Here is a 21,667-nt window from a genome sequence, read left to right on the forward strand (position 1 = left end):
GCGTGCTGACTGATGACATCACACATCTAACTGCTATATGCTTATGATGATGAGTGGGCTGACTGATGACATCACACATCTAACTGCTGTATGCTTATGATGGTGAGCGTGCTGACTGATGACATCGCACATCTAACTGCTGTATGCTTATGATGGTGAGCGTGCTGACTGATGACATCACACATCTAACTGCTGTATGCTTATGAAGGTGAGTGGGCTGACTGATGACATCACACATCTAACTGCTGTATGCTTATGATGGTGAGCGGCTGACTGATGACATCACACATCTGACAAAGATTTCTTCTCCAGACAGGTAGTATTTATTATCTTGCAGCCAGGAAGGGGTTAAGTAACAACTAAATAATATACAAATGAAAATGAGAAAAGAGAAGAAAGCGGCGTCAATCCTCCGTCCGGGCGTTTATGAGGCTGATTGCTTCATTTGTACAATCGGACAATATTTTCAAACAGATCTTTCATCTTGGCGGAGATGAATGGCGCTCACCTACGTCTCTGCCTTCATTTCTTCCTTTCTTTAATTCTGAAACATTTTCCGTTTCTGCTGCGGCTCCTGCTCAGCAAATTGAGAAGATCTTGAAAAGAATATTTCTGTTTGAAAAGGAATTAAGCTTCCCCTGAAAGGCTTCTTAAAGGTTGTGATATTCACAGGCCGATAAAGCGCCACCTTTTTTAATGAAATTCTAATTAGCAATTTTCTGCACTCCTCCATTAGTCGGATCAGATTAGACGCATTTGCACAGTCTTCCTTTTAATTAACTGCGCTTATAACGAGTTTGCAGCAATTGTCAGCGGCTGCGAGTAGTGGCTGGATGCAGAAGACGTGTGAACCATCAGAGGTGGATGAGGTCCCAGTACTAATGTCACCGTCATGAAGAGCACACACGGCACATGGCTGCTCTCATGGCACAGACGTGTGGGTACTACTCGTTACTACCACCCCTCATATCAGCTGTAATAAAGGCTGAGAACACATCGACGTGATGCCCACAGAGCCAAACATCACCGTATCACGGCCAGATCCTCTACAGACAACCACAGGCTATAGGTGGTGCCAGCTCAGAGGCAGCAGCCGTCACTCTGGCCTCGTTACCATTCAGCCATCTCAGTAACGAGTCACATCTTCACCATCAACCACTTCTCCTACCTCTTTATGTCTTCTCCATCATATGTCTCTCTGGCCTCGTCACATCTCCTCCATCAGCCGTCTCTCTGGCCTCTTCATTTCTTCTCCATCAGCCCTCTCTCTGGCCTATTTATGGCTCCTCCATCAGCTGTCTCTCTAGCTTCATCACATCTCCTCCATCAGCCGTCTCTCTGGCCTCGTCACATCTCCTCCATCAGCCGTCTCTCTGGCCTCTTCATTTCTTCTCCATCACCCCTCTCTCTGGCCTATTTATGGCTCCTCCATCAGCTGTCTCTCTAGCTTCATCACATCTCCTCCATCAGCCATCTCTCTGACCTCTTCGTGTCTCCTCAATCAGCCGTCTCTCCGGCCTCTTTGTGGCTCCTCTATCATCTGTTTCTGTAACCTTGTTAAATATACTCCATCAGTCATCTCTCTGGTCTCTTCATGTCTCCTCCATCAGCCATCTCTTTAGCCTCTTCGCGTCTTCTCCATCAGCCACCTTTCTGACCTCTTAATGTCTCCTCCATCATATGTCTCTCTGGCCTCTTCATGTCTCCATCATCTGTTTCCTGTTCATGTCTCCTCAATCAGCTTTCTCTCTGACCTCCTTATGTTTCATCCACAAGCCGTCTCAGTGGCCTCTTCACATCCACTCCATCAGCCATCTCTCTGGCCTCTTCATGTCTCCATCAGCCATCTCTGTAACCTCGCCAAATCCCCACCATCAGCCGTCTCTCTAGCCTTTTCATGTCTCCTCCATCAGCCATCTCTCTGGCCTATTAATGGCTCCTCCATCAGCCATCTCTCTGGTATTTTCACGTCTCCTCCATCAGCCGTTTCTCTAGCCTTTTTATGGCTCCTCTATCATCTGTCTCTGTAACCTTGTCACATCTGCTCCATCAGCCGTATCTCTGGCTTCTTCACGTCTTCTCCATCAGCCATCTCTCTGGCTTCAATACGTCTTCTCCATCAGCCATCTGTCTGGCTTCAATACGTCTACTCCATCAGCCATCTCTCTGGCTTCTTCACGTCTTCTCCATCAGCCGTATCTCTGGCTTCTTCACGCCTTCTCCATCAGTCATCTCTCTGGCTTCAATACGTCTACTCCATCAGCCATCTCTTTGACTTCTTCATGCTCTAACAGACTATTCCAGCATACGCAGTAACCACTAGGCACTGCAGGGCCAAAATCTGTGGTCTGTACAGGAACCGGCTGGGTCAGTTGCAGTTGTTGCATAATCATAACATTATCACCAGCCCTCTCCACTTTTGTGTGCTGAGAAGCCATCATGGATGCTGTTGACACCCTGGTGCAATTACAGTCCTTGTCCTTGGAGGTGGCAGACATCAAGCAGTAACAACAGCATTCGTTATCTGCCGCTGCAGAGGTTTTAGTCCCCCCATAACTGTCTTCTGAGCCAAATATAAATTTTCCGGACTGTTTTGACATGGACCTAAGTAAGTTTTCCATCTTCCTTTCTTCATGTAAGTTGTATTCTCGTCTCCATTCTGCCTCATCCGGAGGAGAGAGTCAACGCGTGGGTATTCTCCTGTCATTGCTCTATGGAGACCCTCAGGTTTGGGCATTTTCTTTGCCTGAGGATTCTCCAGTGTTTCTTCAGTTGACGCTTTTTTCTTTTCTCTGGGGCTCATTTATGACGACCCTGATAAAGTTGCTGTTGCTGAATCAATGGTCCGCAGGTTGGTTCAGGGAAATTGTAGAGTGGATGACTACTGCTCCCAGTTCAGACGCTGGGCAGTGGAGACCTCTTGGAATGACCCAGCTCTCCAAAGTCCCTCTGCCAGGGTCTCTCTTCTCAGATACGAGATATGATGGTTTATAATCCCTCCTTGTTGTCCCTGGCTGAGGCCATGTCACTGGCAGTGCGTTTGGACCGACGTCTTAGTGATAAGAGCGCATTTGAGGGTGTTTCAGCGACATCTTACTCTCATCCTATTGAGGCAGGAAAACCGATGCAATTTGGGACCTGCCGAGAGTCTAAGGAGGGAGTTGAACTCGGACCACCTCCTCATCTCTGTATATACTGCGGTCGAACAGGTCAGGAAATGATTCAGTGTTTCAGATACAATAAATCATTTTTAAAGGTGAAAAGAAAAAAAAGAAATCATTAATATGTAAGGACACTGGCAGTGTCGTAAATATAGTATGATGGTCCCTATATATATATATATATATATATATATATATATATATATATATATATACTGCATATATACATACACATACACAGATGTTTCTCACAAAATTAGAATATTAGAATATTCTCCATCCTGGTATACTGGTATATATATCTCTCATCCTGACCTGACCCTGGTACATGTCCCCCGCTCTGCCGCTGTTCTTTAACATATAGAAAATAAACTATTAAACTCATCAGTGGCATGCATAGAAATCATGGGACTCCATACAAGAAGTATAATGCACCCCATAGACATCCATAGTAGTATAATACACCCCACAGACATCCATAGTAGCATAATGCACCCCATAGACATCCATAGTAGCATAATGCATCCCATAGACATCCATAGTAGTATAATGCACCCCATAGACATCCATAGTAGTATAATACACCCCACAGACATCCATAGTAGTATAATGCACCCCATAGACATCCATAGTAGTATAATACACCCCACAGACATCCATAGTAGCATAATGCACCCCATAGACATCCATAGTAGCATAATGCATCCCATAGACATCCATAGTGGTATAATGCATCCCATAGACATCCATAGTAGTATAATACACCCCACAGACATCCATAGTAGTATAATGCATCCCATAGACATACATAGTAGTATAATACACCCCATAGACATCCATAGTAGTATAATACACCCCACAGACATCCATAGTAGTATAATGCATCCCATAGACATACATAGTAGTATAATGCATCCCATAGACATTCATAGTAGTATAATACACCCCATAGACATCCATAGTAGTATAATGCACCCCAAAGACATCCATAGTAGTATAATACACCCCACAGACATCCATAGTAGTATAATGCATCCCATAGACATTCATAGTAGTATAATACACCCCATAGACATCCATAGTAGTATAATGCATCCCATAGACATCCATAGTAGTATAATGCACCCCATAGACATCCATAGTAGTATAATGCACCCCATAGACATCCATAGTAGTATAATGCACCCCTTAGACATACATAGTAGTATTATGCACCCCCATAGACATCCATAGTAGTATAATACACCCCATAGACATCCATAGTAGTATAATGCACCCCATAAACATTCATAGTAGTATAATGCACCCCACAGACATCCATAGTAGTATAATGCACCCCATAGACATCCATAGTAGTATAATGCACCCCACAGACATCCATAGTAGTATAATACACCCCACAGACATCCATAGTAGTATAATGCGTCCCATAGACATACATAGTAGTATAATACACCCCATAGACATCCATAGTAGTATAATACACCCCATAGACATCCATAGTAGTATAATGCACCCCATAGACATCCATTGTAGTATAATACACCCCACAGACATCCATAGTAGTATAATGCATCCCATAGACATTCATAGTAGTATAATTCACCACATAGACATCCATAGTAGTATAATGCATCCCATAGACATCCATAGTAGTATAATGCACCCCATAGACATCCATAGTAGTATAATGCACCCCATAGACATCCATAGTAGTATAATGCACCCCATAGACATCCATAGTAGTATAATACACCCCACAGACATCCATAGTAGTATAATGCATCCCATAGATATTCATAGTAGTATAATTCACCACATAGACATCCATAGTAGTATAATGCATCCCATAGACATCCATAGTAGTATAATGCACCCCATAGACATCCATAGTAGTATAATGCACCCCATAGACATCCATAGTAGTATAATGCACCCCATAGACATTCATAGTAGTATAATGCACCCCATAGACATCCATAGTAGTATAATGCACCCCATAGACATCCATAGTAGTATAATGCACCCCATAGACATTCATAGTAGTATAATGCACCCCACAGACATCCATAGTAGTATAATGCACCCCATAGACATCCATAGTAGTATAATGCACCCCACAGACATCCATAGTAGTATAATACACCCCACAGACATCCATAGTAGTATAATACACCCCACAGACATCCATAGTAGTATAATGCATCCCATAGACATTCATAGTAGTATAATACACCCCACAGACATCCATAGTAGTATAATACACCCCACAGACATCTATAGTAGTATAATACACCCCACAGACATCCATAGTAGTATAATGCACCCCACAGACATCCATAGTAGTATAATGCACCCCATAGACATCCATAGTAGCATAATGCACCCCCATAGACATCCATAGTAGTATAATGCACCCCATAGACATCCATAGTAGTATAATACACCCCACAGACATCCATAGTAGTATAATACACCCCACAGACATCCATAGTAGTATAATGCACCCCCATCGACATCCATAGTAGTATAATGCACCCCATAGACATCCATAGTAGTATAATACACCCCACAGACATCCATAGTAGTATAATGCACCCCACAGACATCCATAGTAGTATAATGCACCCCATAGACATCCATAGTAGTATAATGCACCCCATAGACATTCATAGTAGTATAATGCATCCGATAGACATTCATAGTAGTATAATACACCCCACAGACATCCATAGTAGTATAATGCACCCCATAGACATCCATAGTAGTATAATGCATCCTCATAAACATCCATAGTAGTATAATGCACCCCATAGACATTCATAGTAGTATAATGCACCCCCATAGACATCCATAGTAGAATAATAAATCCCCATAGACATCCATATTAGTATAATGCACCCCATAGACATCGACAGTTGTATAATGCACCCCATACATATCTTTAGTAGTATAACGCACCCCATGGACTTATATAGTAGTATAATGCACCCCATAGACACCCATAGTAGTATAATGCAGCCCATAGACATCTATAGTAGTATAATGCACCCCATAGATATCCATAGTAGTATAATGCACCCCATAGACATCCATAGTAGTATAATGCACCCCATAGACATCCATTGTAGTATAATGCACCCCATAGACATCAATAGTAGTATAATGCACCCCATAGACACCCATAGTAGTATAATGCACCCCATAGACATCCATAATAGTATAATGCACCCCCATAGACATCTATAGTAGTATAATGCACCTCATAGACATCCATAATAGTATAATGCTCCTCCATAGACATCCATAGTACTATAATGCACCCCACAGACATCCATAGTAATATAATGCACCCCACAGACATCCATAGTAGTATAATGCACCCCATAGACATCCATAGTAGTATAATGCACCCCATAGACATTCATAGTAGTATAATGCATCCCATAGACATTCATAGTAGTATAATTCACCACATAGACATCCATAGTAGTATAATGCATCCCATAGACATCCATAGTAGTATAATGCACCCCATAGACATCCATAGTAGTATAATGCACCACATAGACATCCATAGTAGTATAATGCACCCCATAGACATTCATAGTAGTATAATGCACCCCCATAGACATCCATAGTAGTATAATGCACCCCATAGACATCCATAGTAGTATAATGCACCCCATAGACATCCATAGTAGTATAATGCACCCCATAGACATTCATAGTAGTATAATGCACCCCCATAGACATCCATAGTAGTATAATGCACCCCACAGACATCCATAGTAGTATAATGCACCCCATAGACATCCATAGTAGTATAATGCACCCCACAGACATCCATAGTAGTATAATACACCCCACAGACATCCATAGTAGTATAATGCATCCCATAGACATTCATAGTAGTATAATACACCCCACAGACATCCATAGTAGTATAATACACCCCACAGACATCCATAGTAGTATAATGCACCCCACAGACATCCATAGTAGTATAATGCACCCCATAGACATCCATAGTAGTATAATGCACCCCCATAGACATCCATAGTAGTATAATGCACCCCATAGACATCCATAGTAGTATAATACACCCCACAGACATCCATAGTAGTATAATACACCCCACAGACATCCATAGTAGTATAATGCACCCCCATAGACATCCATAGTAGTATAATGCACCCCATAGACATCCATAGTAGTATAATACACCCCACAGACATCCATAGTAGTATAATGCACCCCACAGACATCCATAGTAGTATAATGCACCCCATAGACATCCATAGTAGTATAATGCACCCCATAGACATTCATAGTAGTATAATGCATCCGATAGACATTCATAGTAGTATAATACACCCCACAGACATCCATAGTAGTATAATACACCCCACAGACATCCATAGTAGTATAATGCACCCCATAGACATCCATAGTAGTATAATGCATCCTCATAAACATCCATAGTAGTATAATGCACCCCATAGACATTCATAGTAGTATAATGCACCCCCATAGACATCCATAGTAGAATAATAAATCCCCATAGACATCCATATTAGTATAATGCACCCCATAGACATCGACAGTTGTATAATGCACCCCATACATATCTTTAGTAGTATAACGCACCCCATGGACTTATATAGTAGTATAATGCACCCCATAGACACCCATAGTAGTATAATGCAGCTCATAGACATCTATAGTAGTATAATGCACCCCATAGATATCCATAGTAGTATAATGCACCCCATAGACATCCATAGTAGTATAATGCACCCCATAGACATCCATTGTAGTATAATGCACCCCATAGACATCAATAGTAGTATAATGCACCCCATAGACACCCATAGTAGTATAATGCACCCCATAGACATCTATAATAGTATAATGCACCCCCATAGACATCTATAGTAGTATAATGCACCTCATAGACATCCATAATAGTATAATGCTCCTCCATAGACATCCATAGTACTATAATGCACCCCACAGACATCCATAGTAATATAATGCACCCCACAGACATCCATAGTAGTATAATGCACCCCATAGACATCCATAGTAGTATAATGCACCCCATAGACATTCATAGTAGTATAATGCATCCCATAGACATTCATAGTAGTATAATACACCCCACAGACATCCATAGTAGTATAATACACCCCACAGACATCCATAGTAGTATAATGCACCCCATAGACATCCATAGTAGTATAATGCACCCCATAGACATCCATTGTAGTATAATGCACCCCATAGACATCAATAGTAGTATAATGCACCCCATAGACACCCATAGTAGTATAATTCACCCCATAGACATCTATAGTAGTATAATGCACCCCCATAGACATCTATAGTAGTATAATGCACCTCATAGACATCCATGATAGTATAATGCTTCTCCATAGACATCCATAGTACTATAATGCACCCCATAGACATCCATAGTAGTATAATGCACCCCATAGACATCCAGAGTAGTATAATTCACCCCATAGCCAATAGTAATATAATGCACACCATTGACATCAATAGTAGTATAATGCACCCCCATAGACATTCATAGTAGTATAATGCAACCCATAGACATCCATAGTAGTATAATGTTACGCGCGCGCCACCTAAGTTCAGATAGGGTCGAGATGGATTACATGAATTTGTTCCTGGGGGAACCGTTATTCCGGGCGACCATAGGCTGTAGCTTCTCTCAGACACAGGACAAATTCAGTTGCTGACCAGACACATCTGACAACAGTCTTCATAAGCGGTAGAGCAGTAACATTTAATGAGGCATGGCCAGTGCAATGCAAATGTCTCTTGGAGCACAGCAGTACACAGTCTTTTATCCGGTAGCACAGTACAGAACAGTTTTAATGCATACACAACCACAGGCTTTTTCTTCACAAAGACTCAATTGTACACAGCATCCTTTATCCTTTATCCTGCATGGAGATGAAGGGGGTGGGGGGTTTGATGAGGGAGATGATCCCTATGATAGGATTCCTTCCAGTCCTTATCTTCCTGGTCTCCACACTATTAGCTCACGGAGTTTAACTGACCTTTGTTTAGCTTCCCTCCTGACCTGAATTCTGTTTCCTTGCCTGCTGTGAGATACAGATCATAAGCCACCTTTCTCTACGGCTCTGGCCAGACAGTAAACAACTTACCCCTGAGGCTCTGCTAAAACACTCCCCTTCTCCTGTGACTGTGTAAACCCCTCTTGTTGCTGGATGCTTCTGGAGCACAAAACTTCCTGTCTCCTGTGCTTGTGTTACTTCTAATAGTTGCTTAATACTTTTAAAGCAACAGCACTACTTCTGCATGTCACCTTCTACAACAGCACTACTTCTGCATGTCACACTCTTCCCTGCTTTTTGAATGTCGTCCTCGACATTCGTCTTAATTGGTCAATCTGACCAATTCTGAGACAGTGGTGAAAGTTGGGTAACTTTATATACAAATTGGCATTGTGCAATTGGTATAACGTTCATAAACATTGATAACAACCTAATCTTACGACCTTTTTCTTGTAGGATCCCTGTAAGAAATAAACAACACAATTAAAACAATTAGCAACTCTTCAACTGGAGCTTTTCGTACATCTTCAACCAGCTCTCTCTCTCTAAGCTTTCACAGTTCTTTGCTTCTACAAAGTCTTTTAAGGAAAATCAAAGAATCTAAGCATGAAAACAAGTCTTTTCACCAGGCAACATAATCCATACTGCCTCTCAGTGGTGAATACCACTCAAGTGGGCTTACCTGGTACACAGGAAGCGATAGTCCTTGGCACTTGACTCGGTTCACCAAGTGTCTCATACGTCAGCATCACGGGCCTCCTCACTTTTCGAGTCGACATCCTCCTGGTGGGTTGTTCCTTAGATACCACGTGTTCTTTAGTCACAGGAATTTCTTCCACTGCACTCATTTCCCGCGCTTCCTCAGATGCTCTTCGAGCTGCCTCTGTAAGTTCCTGTACTTCTCTTGATTCACCTGTTTCCACATGGTCTGGTAATTCCGCTCCTCCTGGGTGTCGATTGGTCTCTCCAGTGACCGGTGTTCGGTCATCAGATCTGAATTGGACTTCTGTACTACTTGGTACGAACTCTGGAGCCTGAGTACTTACTTCACTCTCCTGAGGATGGTACATCCCTCTCCTTGCCGGTGCGAGAAATACAACTGTGTGTTCTTCTCCATCAAAACTTTCAAGGTCACTATCCACCTCCGGAGCTTCAGAGTCTGTGGTGGTTCCTTAGTCGACCTCGGACGATGTTGGTCTACTTCTGGGAAGTCTTGTTGTGGTCGGAGATAATCACAGGGTAGTAGTAAATTCCAATGGAATGGTTTTCTTGTCTCCCGTTTCCAATCGGATTTAATACACTGGGCTGTCATCAGCATTCCTCCTTACGACCACATACACCTTGTCTTCCCAGTATGAACGACGTTTTCCTGAACTGTCTTTCTCACGTACGTTCTTGACTAGCACCCAGCTTCCCAGTGCCAATTCTGCTCCATAACATTTTCGATCATAGTACTCCTTACTCTTGCTCTGTCCTTGCATAACCACTTTGGATGCTATGTTGTATGCCTCTGCCATCCGTTCTTTCCATTTCCGAACGTACTCAGGATACATTCTGTAAGTCTTTGACACCGGAGTATCGAACATGCTGTCGATTGGCAGTCTTGGCGATCGTCCGTACAATAGGAAAAAGGGTGAGTAACCCGTTGCATCGCTCTTTGTACAGTTATATGCATGTACCACTTTTGACAGAGAATTCTTCCAGTCTTCTCGTCAGCTGTTAAAGTGCGCAACATCGACAATAATATCCGGTTAAAACGTTCCACTTGTCCATTACCCTCTGGGTGATAGGGCATTGTATGGGATCTCTGAATTCTACAGTACTTTCCTAGCTGGGCAAAGAGCTGGTTCCCAAATTCTCTTCCTTGGTCATGGTGTAACCTCGTAGGGAACCCAAACCTCAAAGCAAAATCATGAAAGATCTTCTCTGCCGCTGTTCAACCCGATTTATTGGTGGTGGTATATGCTTGAGCAAATCAAGTGAAATGGTCCATCACCACCAAGATGTATTCGTAACCACTATTGCACATCTCGAGATGTAGAATTTCTATTGAGACCATCTGAAACGGATACGTTGTTTGGATTTGCCCATAGGTGCCCGGGTTGATGTGTTGGGACGTTTATTTTTCAGACACCCACACTCCCTAGTCACATACCTCTCAATATCTCTCTGCATGTACAGCCAGAAGAAACATTCATGGATCAAATTTTTTGTCCTTTCCACTCCCAGGTGTCCCATGTTTTCATGGAGTTCTTTGAAGACCAACCTACGGAATACTCTGGGTAGTACCAACTGCCGGTTTTGTCCTCCTTTACGATACAGGATACCGTCTTCACTGAGGTAGAGCTTCATCCATTCTTTAACTAAAACAGATACTGCTGGTGACTCATTGTCTCTCTCCCGTTTACTTGGAAACCGATTTTGGTCCACATAAAGTATTATTCTACAAATTATCTGATCTTCCCGTTGTGCTCTACGGATTTTCCCTTTTGGTAGTTGTTGAATAGACCGGTGGTGATCTTGTTCTCTCGCTTTTATGGTGGTTCAATGGAGTGTCTTCCTTCTGATAAGCTTGTACTGCTTTGGTAGTGCTCTCAATTGCTTCCAAACTGACTTCCTCCGAGCATTCTTGCATGAACTCCTCAGGCTCTAGTGGCATTCTTGACAATCCGTCAGCATCCGCATTGCATTTTCCTGGCCTGTACTTGATGCTGAAATTGAAGTCAGCTAGTTCAGCGACCCATCTCTGACCCGTTGCATTCAGTTTGGCTGTAGTAAGGACATAGATCATAGGGTTGTTGTCAGTGTATATCTCAAACTCTTTGCTGTAGTAGAGATAATCTTTAAATCGTTCACAGATAGCCCATTTCAATGCCAGGAACTCCAATTTTACAGAATGTAGATGGTAATTCTTCTCGGCATCTGTCAACTTTCTAGAACCGTAACCGATGGCTCTCATTTTTCAATCTTGATGCTGATACAGGACAGCTCCCAGTCCAACTTGAGAAACAACACAATGAAGAACAAATGGTAAATTGAAATCAGGATATCCCAAGATGGGTGATTTTACCAGGTAGTCTACTAGTTCTTCCAGTACCTCCTGGTGGTCTGCTGTCCAGAGAATGGGCTGTTGGGACAAAACGGCGTTGTTTCTTTTAAGCCCGGTCCTACCCACATTCTTCTTTTTCTCCATGGGTGTTGCTGTCTCTGTCACCCCACCCCCCCCCCTAAGAGGAGGTATAGTGGGGCGGCAATCCTGGAGATGTTCTGAACGTAAGTAAGATAGTAGGAGAGGAATCCTAATATCTGCCTCAACTCCCCGACGGTAGAGGACCGCTTGTCTTTTAAGGCCAGTACCAGAGCAATTTCTGCTGGGTCCAAGGTATATCCTTCTCCGGACACAATTTTCCCTGGAAATCTGACTTGTCTTTTGAACAGTTCACACTTCTTTGCGGTCAACATAACTCTGTGTTGTTGATACCATTGTATCATGGTCCTCACGTGTTCAACATGCTCCCGGAAGGTTTTGCTGTGTACCACATTGTCATCCAAGTACGGCTGTCAGATATCGTCCCTCAATCCTTCTAAACATGTCTCCATGCTCCTCTGGAATTCTGCTGGAGCTGAACTGAGCCCAAACGGTATGCGGATCCACTCATATAATCTCCATGATGTGATGTATGCTGTCAAGGATCTACTGGACTCTTCGACAAACTCTTGGTGGTATGCCTTGCCCTGATTGAGGACAGAGAACCAAGTGCTTCCTGATAGGCTATCCAACATATCTTGGATCTTTGGTATCGGGTGTCGATCAGGTACTGACTTTCAGTTTAGTTCCCGGTAATCACAGAGAGTCTCAACGTACCGTCCTTCCTAACACAGACAATAGGAGAGGAATAAGACGACTTTGACTTTTGGACCCAACCTCTGTTGTTGAGATCCTGTAAATATTCTTTCACTTCATGATGTAATGGTTTGGGCACAGACATGTAACTTCTGGTTACTGGGGTCGTGGCTTTCAAATAGATTTTCAAATGCAACGACGGGATACAGCCTATATCAGAGTCATCTTTGGAGAATGCATAACACTCTTCTCTCAGCATCTGTTTTGCTACCGCTCGATCTTCAGCACACAAGTGTTCCAGGGATACTAGCGGATCCCAGGACCCCGAGGTGGGTTGCACAATTTACTCCCCTGGGCAACTCCTGTTCCTTGGTGGGGAGACTGAATTCACTGTAGACCCCTGGGCTGGTCTCACACTGGCTGGATATACTGTCTTAATGGTTTCGATGTGACCTAACACAGTCTTTGGATCCAGTCTAATTTCATGTTTCGTAGTATTCATCACCTGTACTGTTACTCGAGCAAACCCACCAGTAGGAATCGTGAGCATAGTCTCACCTTGAACTAGGCCTTCCAGAAATTATGAGAAGTCTTTTGGCACGAAGTCTTTTCTGGACTTTTCTTCCCGGTTCTGCCCGGATTCCACACCTCATCATCACCATTTGGTTTGCAGAGATTGAGTGCCAGCTTACCTTGACTTCTTTTAGATCCATTGTATTCTGTGCTTTCTTTAATCTATGAATCACATTTTCCACCACGGCGTTGGGTATGGCAAGTGATTTGGCGATTGCATCCACAACCAGCGCCCCTGTCTTGTGTTTCGTGGTGACCTCACAGATTACATTATAACCCAGGATAGGATCCTCTTCCACGTTCTGATCACTGGTCACGAGAAAAGGTACCAAAAGCTCAATGGTGTTGCTGTTCTTCGTGTCCCTCAGTTGGAAAGTCACTTCCACCCAGCCTATGAAAGGGATTTCGGTCTGGTTGACGGCTTTGCCGTGGAGTTCCATTGCTCCTAAGAGTTCTTTTAGCGACCGAAGGCAGGTATGTGGCAGGTAGCGCCTTCTCCATTCTTCATTTAAAAGGCTCGCTTGGGCTCCTGTGTCCCACAGTGCTTTTACTAGGAGTCCATCTAGCTGGCGCTGTATAAAGCACCTTTCACCGATTAGACTGATGAAGCTATCTTTACTGACCGAGGAATCCTCCTCCGAGGAGTACATCGTTTGACCTCCGTACTGAGCATTAAGTAACTGATGTCCCTGTCTCTCTTGCAGCTGTTGTAGATGGGAACACACTTGGGGATAGTACTGATGCAGCCGTTTTACCTCATGCGCCATTCTGGGGTTTGGTGAGATTTGGATTTTCTTCTGGGGCCTCCTCCGTGTCGCAGTTACCAGTCGCCCCATACTGGCAACCTCCTGTCTTTTAACCCAAACGACCGTGACCATTGGCATTCCTTGGCATAATGTCCTTCCTCACCACATCTTAGACAGTGGACACACACCGTACTCTGATTTGATGAACGGCACCCTTCATGAGCTGGGTATCTTCTGTTTTGGAACCCACTCCTGGGTCTGAGGGATACATGTCCTGGCCTGGAACGAATCAACTTTTTCACCTCAAACAACTTGGCTCGCAGCTCTCCAATTACTTCCTCTCAGTCAGCGCTGGCGGTCCTCTCTTTTGTTGATGATTTAGGGTTCCCTCTTGGAGGTGGCACTGGAGGGTCTCCATGATGATCTTTGGACTGGCCACTGGGGGTCTCCAACTTCAGCTGACTCATTTTGGTGATTTTAGGAGCAGAGCCTTTCTTTAACTTCTATTCGCTCTCTGACTCCAAACGAGCGGCCTAAATCATTTTTTCAATTAGGACTTTGTCCAAAATGCCAGGATCTTCTAGGCACTGTTTCAGCTGCAACTTGATATATTTGCTGATTAATGACATTCCCAATTATCTCTAGAACCTCTTCCGGACTAGTCCAGCGTCAAACTTCTCCTCCGCTTCTACATCTCTGGATGCAAACAACAGTCTATCCTTCAGTTCAATTGCTATGAACAAGAAACTTTGGGGTGATTCATTATTTTTCTGTAAGACGTTAATGAGTCGGTGAAACAATTCTGAAGTACTCTCTTCTTTATAGTGCCCTTTTAAAATCATCTTCAGCTGTTACAAGGTCAATTGACTCTTCATTTCTAGCATACTACGGAGGTTCAGTCCTGGGCTCATCGCTTTCACCACCCTCTCAACGATCTCATCTGGCCGGTAGCCTTTCTGTAACCCTGCATCGATCTGGTGCAACAAGTTCATATAAGACAGTTTCTCTTTCTGTTCACACTCTCCAATCTGTCCCAGGATCTTGAATTCTTTCCTTATGGTGATTTGTGGTGTTAGAGAGGACTGTCTCCCTGATTTATCTAACCCGATCAGGGTAAAGGTGCTGTCTGAGTCTGTCACCCATTCAGAGGTTTTGGTCGGATCCTGTAGGGCTGTTGTTAGGGCTTTGAATTGTTTATTCAATTCCTGTAGTTCAGTCTGTGGACGGAGATTCCCGCTTTTGGTAATTGGTGAAGCCCCTCCATCCTCCAACTTCAACCTGGTTAGAAACTGTGTTAGCTCCTGGAGGAATGCCCCCATTACGTCTTCAGCTTCTTTCTTCCCCAGCTCATCCATTTTTTGCATTAATGGCAGATAACAATTGTGTGTTTTGGAAATCTGTTCTACTGACATCTTTATATGTTCTGCTACTGTTCTCAATTCTTCACAGGTTAACTGAAGAAGCAGCTCACTAATTCTGTCCATTTGTATTTCCGCATCCATTGCTGCTAGTGAGTTTTCTTTAGGGCTGGTCCCCTTTACCTGGTGTATTAGAGTTGAGTTGAGGTGCTGTGCTGCTGTGTTTTTCCAGACACTTTTCCTCTTCTCCCTCTACACACTAATTCCCGCTCAGGATTCGCCATACGGGCCACCAATGTTACAAGCATGTCATCTAAGTTCAGATAGGGGCGAGACCGGTTACATGAATTCGTTGGATTCCTAGGGGAACCGTTACTCAGGGCGACCATAGGCTGCAGCTTATAATATTAATAGGCTGCAGCTTATACAATAATAGACCCCATAGACATCCATAGTAGTATAATGCACCTCATACACATCCATAGTAGTATAATGCACCCCATAGACATCCATAGTAGTATAATACACCCCACAGACATCTGACATGCCCCCTGGGCCATGGGGTACTCGGTAGCCAGGCCAGTCAATGCTGGGAAATGTCACAGTGGCGGTGACCCGGTCCGTGACCCAGGTCGGTCAATAAAAGGGGTTTTAAAGAAAAGGGAATAAAGTTTTTATATATATTGTTCGTGACGCCACCTGTGGTATACGGCTATATGGAGCCGCCGCTGCGGTGCAGATCCTCTGGAGCTGTTGTTAGTGCAGCAGAGTTGTTTCAGCTCTCCACAGGCAGAGCTAAGCTCCAGGGCAGGAAGTGGTGATGTGATAGATGTTGCTGTGCAGTGTAGTGCAGGGGATGGCGCAGATAATGACCAGTCCACAACTTAATGGCGGTTTCCTCTTATCTTTACTTGCCGTTATTAGGCAGACCGGGGCACGGGTACTAGCTGGTAGTAGAGGTCCGGGCGGCCTGGAAGCAAGTTGGGAATCCACCTCACCAGGTGGAGTTGGAGGCCTTCCCTTTGCGCTACCTCTTTGGCCCTGCTGCGTATAGCTGTGCTGTGGCCCTCATCCCTGAGTAAAACGTCTTTGTGCTCACCCGTATGGCAGGCAGCTCGGGCCTTCCTGGAGTGTCGCTCCCACGTGGCGGTGCTGGGCCCTATCGTGCTGCTGAGCCTCTGGGCGTCTGATGGGGCCAAGAGACCTGCAGTCTCCTGCCCTCCGGTTTCTGCTGCTGGGCCTTCAGTGCCCCACAACCTTGGACTCCGGTGTCCGGTTCTTCTGCATTCCTCTCTGGGGTGAGCTGCCGTGCAGCTCCACTCCCCAGGTCTTTCCTCTTCGCTGTCCTATATTCAACTCCTCTCACTAACTCTAACTAACCCCGCCTCCAGATTCCAGTTGCTAAAGGGGAGGAGCTCCCCCTTCTGGTCTGGAGCCAGGAAAGTGTTGCATGCTGGTATACCTGATTAGGAGACCCCTGCTTGCTTCCAGGCATGGCATCACCTCTTGTGAGGGAGGCAAAGCGACTGTGGCAACAGGACCCCTGGGGTGCCACCTTCCCCCCTAGTTAACTTCAGTACTCCCGGACTGAGAATACATTTTTGAATTAACAATCAACAATAACAATTCACATTACAAATAGTTTCCAAAATCTCAAAAAGCAAAAATCACAAAAAACCCAACAATAATTGGTAGCAGTCACTGCGGCGCTTAGTCTTTACGCCACAATCCGGGGATTCTCTTTTGGCTGGTGGGAACTGCATCAACCCACTTTGTGTATTGTCCCTGGGCGTGGCTTCAGGGCACACTGTCGTTGGGCCTGGTCTTCAGCCACACCTGCGGTTTATTTTCAAGGCCGATTATTAACTATTTTCAACAATGTCCCGACCACACCTAGTCCTGTGGTCCAATTGTCCAAAAATTTAACAACTATATTTATCCAAGATTATTTAACGCTTACAACTATATTTAACATACACTTTAGTTCCTCCAGCGGGCAGGGAGCTGACCTTTAGTACTCCGGGTCGATCCACGAAGTACATTTGTTGTCACTGACCTACCCTGGTCCCTTGTGTCTACCCCTTGTGTGGTGGGTTCAGTGTGAACTACACTACGGGTAGTCTGAGGTAACACCGGTAGGCTGGATAATCTCCTACGAATTCTTTGACTCACCCTGGGTACGACAGGTTCACTGCTAGCAGAGGGTAGATTCTCCTCATCTGCTGCTGATGAAGCATCTGTCTCTGGACTTTGGTCGGTGAGCACTCATTCAGGGTAACCGTGCAGGCGACAAAAGTGTTGTTGAAACGCTTTGGCTGCCGTCTGAGCCATCTGATCTTTCACTGGCACTACTACCAAGAACCTGGAGTAGTGGTCTACTATGGTGAGAGCGTAGACATAGCCTGACCGGCTTGGGGCTAGCTTCACGTGGTCCAAGGCTACCAGTTCAAGGGGTTATTTGGTAATTATGGGCTGCAGGGAGCCCTCTGGCTGTCACGGTCTTTCCGTCTCAGGTTGCATGGACCACATTCTCGACACCATCTCTCGATTGCTTTCCTCATGCCAACCCAGTAGAATCGCTCACGTACCAGGACTTCCAACTTCTTCCACCCGAAGTGTCCTGCTCCATCGTGGTACGCTTCTAAGACCATTGGCGCATCCCACCTCGGGGCTACCACATGCCAGACCAGTTCATGTGTCCAGGAGTTGATACTTCTTCGACACAGCTTTCCCTCGTAGATGAACAGTTTTCCCTTCTCCTTCCACAACTGTTGGGCCTCCTGTGGAGAATCTGGATCAGGGTGTGTATCAGCTTGTGTCAGCAACTCCTTTACCAGGCGGACAGCCGGTTCGCTATCCTGCGTCTCTGCCCATCCATGGTGGGGCAATGGGTTAAACATACTTTTTGCGTAAGGACCTTTGTAACACATTGTGGGACCTTAAGGGCCTGAGGAAGTTCAAGACGAAACGCTGCTTTGTTAATGACGGAGGTTATTTTATAGGGACCAATAAACCTAGATCCCAGCTTCCAAGAAGGAACTTTCAATCTTATATTCCTGGTAGACAACTACACAAAGTCATTCACACTTACGTCCGGACCTGGCAAGTGTTTTCTGTCAGCCATACGTTTATACCTGTCTCCCATGATCTTCAAATTACTCAGAACACCCTGCCATATCGAGGAGAGCGACAAAGCAAAGTGTTCCTCCTCAGGAACTCCTGAAGCTCCTCTCCCACTAAAGGTACCAAACTATGGGTGATAACCATTTGCACCGAAGAACGGTGACCTGCCAGTGGATTCTTGATGATGATTATTAATGGCAAATTCTGCCAGCAGTAAGTAGGATGCCCAATCCTCCTGATTTTCGAAGACGAAACACTTGAGGTAGGTCTCTAAATTCTGATTGACACGCTCGGTCTGACGATTCAATTGAGGGTGGAAGGCAGAGGAAAAGGACAGCTGCACCCCCAGTCGAGAACAGAATGCCTTCCAGAACTTGGAAACAAACTGGGTCTTCGGATCTGACATCACATCGGAGGGAACCCCGTGAAGCATCACAATCTCATTTATGAACACCTGAGCAAGAGTCCTGGCATTTGGAAGTGCCGGTAATGCGACAAAGTGAACCATTTTACTGAACCTGTCTACAATCACCAAAACCACCATTTTGCCTGCAGAAACCGATAGGCCAGTAATAAAATCCATGGACAAGTGTGTCCATGGCCTGCTAGGGATAGGTAGCGGAAGAAGAGTACCAGACGGTCGGGTATGCGAAACCTTAGAACGCGCACATATAGTACAAGCAGCTACGTGTTCAATCACATCCTGATGCAACCCTGGCCACCAAAAACGACGAGAGAGGAGGTCAGCCAATGCCTTACCACCTGGATGCCCAGCAAGCACAGAGTTATGATGTTCCTTGATTACTTTTCGGCACAGATCAGATGATACAAATAACCTACCTGAAGGGCAGGAGGCAGAGGCCTCCCCCTGAGCCTCCAGTTCAGGATAAAGTGTCGAAATGACTACCCCTTTTTGTAATATCAGGGCAGGGTTCTCATGGTCACCGCCACCGGGGAAGCTCCGGGACAAAGCATCAGCCTTGACATTTTTGACCCCAGGACGAAAAGTGACAATAAAATTGAACCTAGTAAAAAGTAGGAACCATCTGGCTTGCCTAGGGTTGAGACATTTAGCTGACTGGAGGTATGACAGGTTCTTATGGTCAGTAATAACAATAATAGGATGGACAGCCCCCTCCAACCAATATCGCCATTCCCCCTGAGCCTCCAACACCTCACCCTCCAGTTCAGGGTACAGTGCCAAAATGACTATCCCTTTCTGTAGTATCGGGTCAGGATTCTCATGGTCACCACCACCAGGGAAGCTCTGGGACAAAGCATCAGTCTTGACATTTTTGACCCCTGGACAAAAAATTTACAATAAAATTGAACCTAGTAAAAAACAGGGACCATCTGGCTTGCCTAGGGTTGAGACGTTTAGCTGCCTTAAGATGTGACTTATCTCAAGTTCTTATGATCAGTGATAACAGTAATAATGTCGCCAGCCAATGTCGCCATTCCTCGTACGACAATTTTATCGCCAAAAGATCCCTATTACCCATGTCATAATTTCTCTTAGCCGAAGACAATTTTTTAGAAACGAAAGCGCACGGACACCATTTACCAGGTGATGGACCCTGAGACAACACAGCCCCAACCCCGACATCCGAAGCATCAACCTCCACAGTAAAGGGTTGGGAAACATCGGGGTGACTGAGTATAGGTGCAGTGGCAAAATGATTCTTTAAGGAAGAAAAAGCCTGGGGGGAAGCATCCGACCATTTATAAAAATCAGACCCCTTCTTAGTCATGTCAGTAACGGGTTTCTCTATAAAAGAGTAATTTTGGATGAATTTTCAGTAAAAATTAGTAAAGCCCAGAAAACGTTGTAGAGCCTTCAGGCTCTCGGGACTGTCCCAATCAAGGACTGCACAGATCTTCTCCGGATCCATCAGAAAACTTGAAAATGACAACAAGTACCCCAAAAACTGCACCTCCTGAACAGCGGAAACACATTTTTCCAGTTTGGCATAAAGTTTGTTATCCCTTAATATTGGGAGCACCTGCTTAACATGCCCTCGATGGGTCTCAAAATCAAGTGAGTAAACCAAAATATCGTCCAGATAGACCACCACAAGCCTCCCCACCAAATGATGGGAAATATAATTTATGAAATGCTGGAATACCGCAGGTGAATCGGTCAAACCAAAAGGCATAACCAGACTCTTGAAATGTCCTTCCGGGGTATTGAATGCTGTCTTCCATTCGTCCCCTTCTCTCATTATAACCAGGTTGTAGGCTCCCCTTAAATCCAACTTGGAGAAGACCTTAGCTCCCACAACCTGGCTGAACAAATCAGGAGTCAGAGGAAGAGAGTATGGATCATGGATGGTAATTTGATTAAACTCCCGTAAATCTAAACACGGACGTAGACCGCCATCTTTTTTCTTCACAAAGAAGAACCCTGCCGCCACGGGCGAAGATAAGAGTCTGATAAGTCCCTTTTCTAGAATTTCCACAATGAAATCCTTCATGGCTTGTCTCTGAGGGCCAGAAATGTTATACAGTTTGGACTTCGGTAATTTAGCTCCGGTGGTCAGATTAATAGGACGATGAGGAGGCAAATCCTGACACCCCTTCTCAGAAAAAACATCCTCAAAACCAGACAGAAAACCAGGTAATATTTCCGTAGAGACAGTAGCAAGGGAAATATCTAAACAGTTCTCATGGCAGTAATCTCTCCATTCAATAATTTCACCGGTTTGCCAATCCACCAACGGATTATGTTTAACAAGAAAGGTATACCCAACAC

Source organism: Phyllobates terribilis, unplaced genomic scaffold, assembly GCF_046119375.1.
Source record: "Phyllobates terribilis strain yellow unplaced genomic scaffold, ASM4611937v1 Scaffold_5__5_contigs__length_657084704, whole genome shotgun sequence".
NCBI classification, from domain to species: domain Eukaryota; kingdom Metazoa; phylum Chordata; class Amphibia; order Anura; family Dendrobatidae; genus Phyllobates; species Phyllobates terribilis.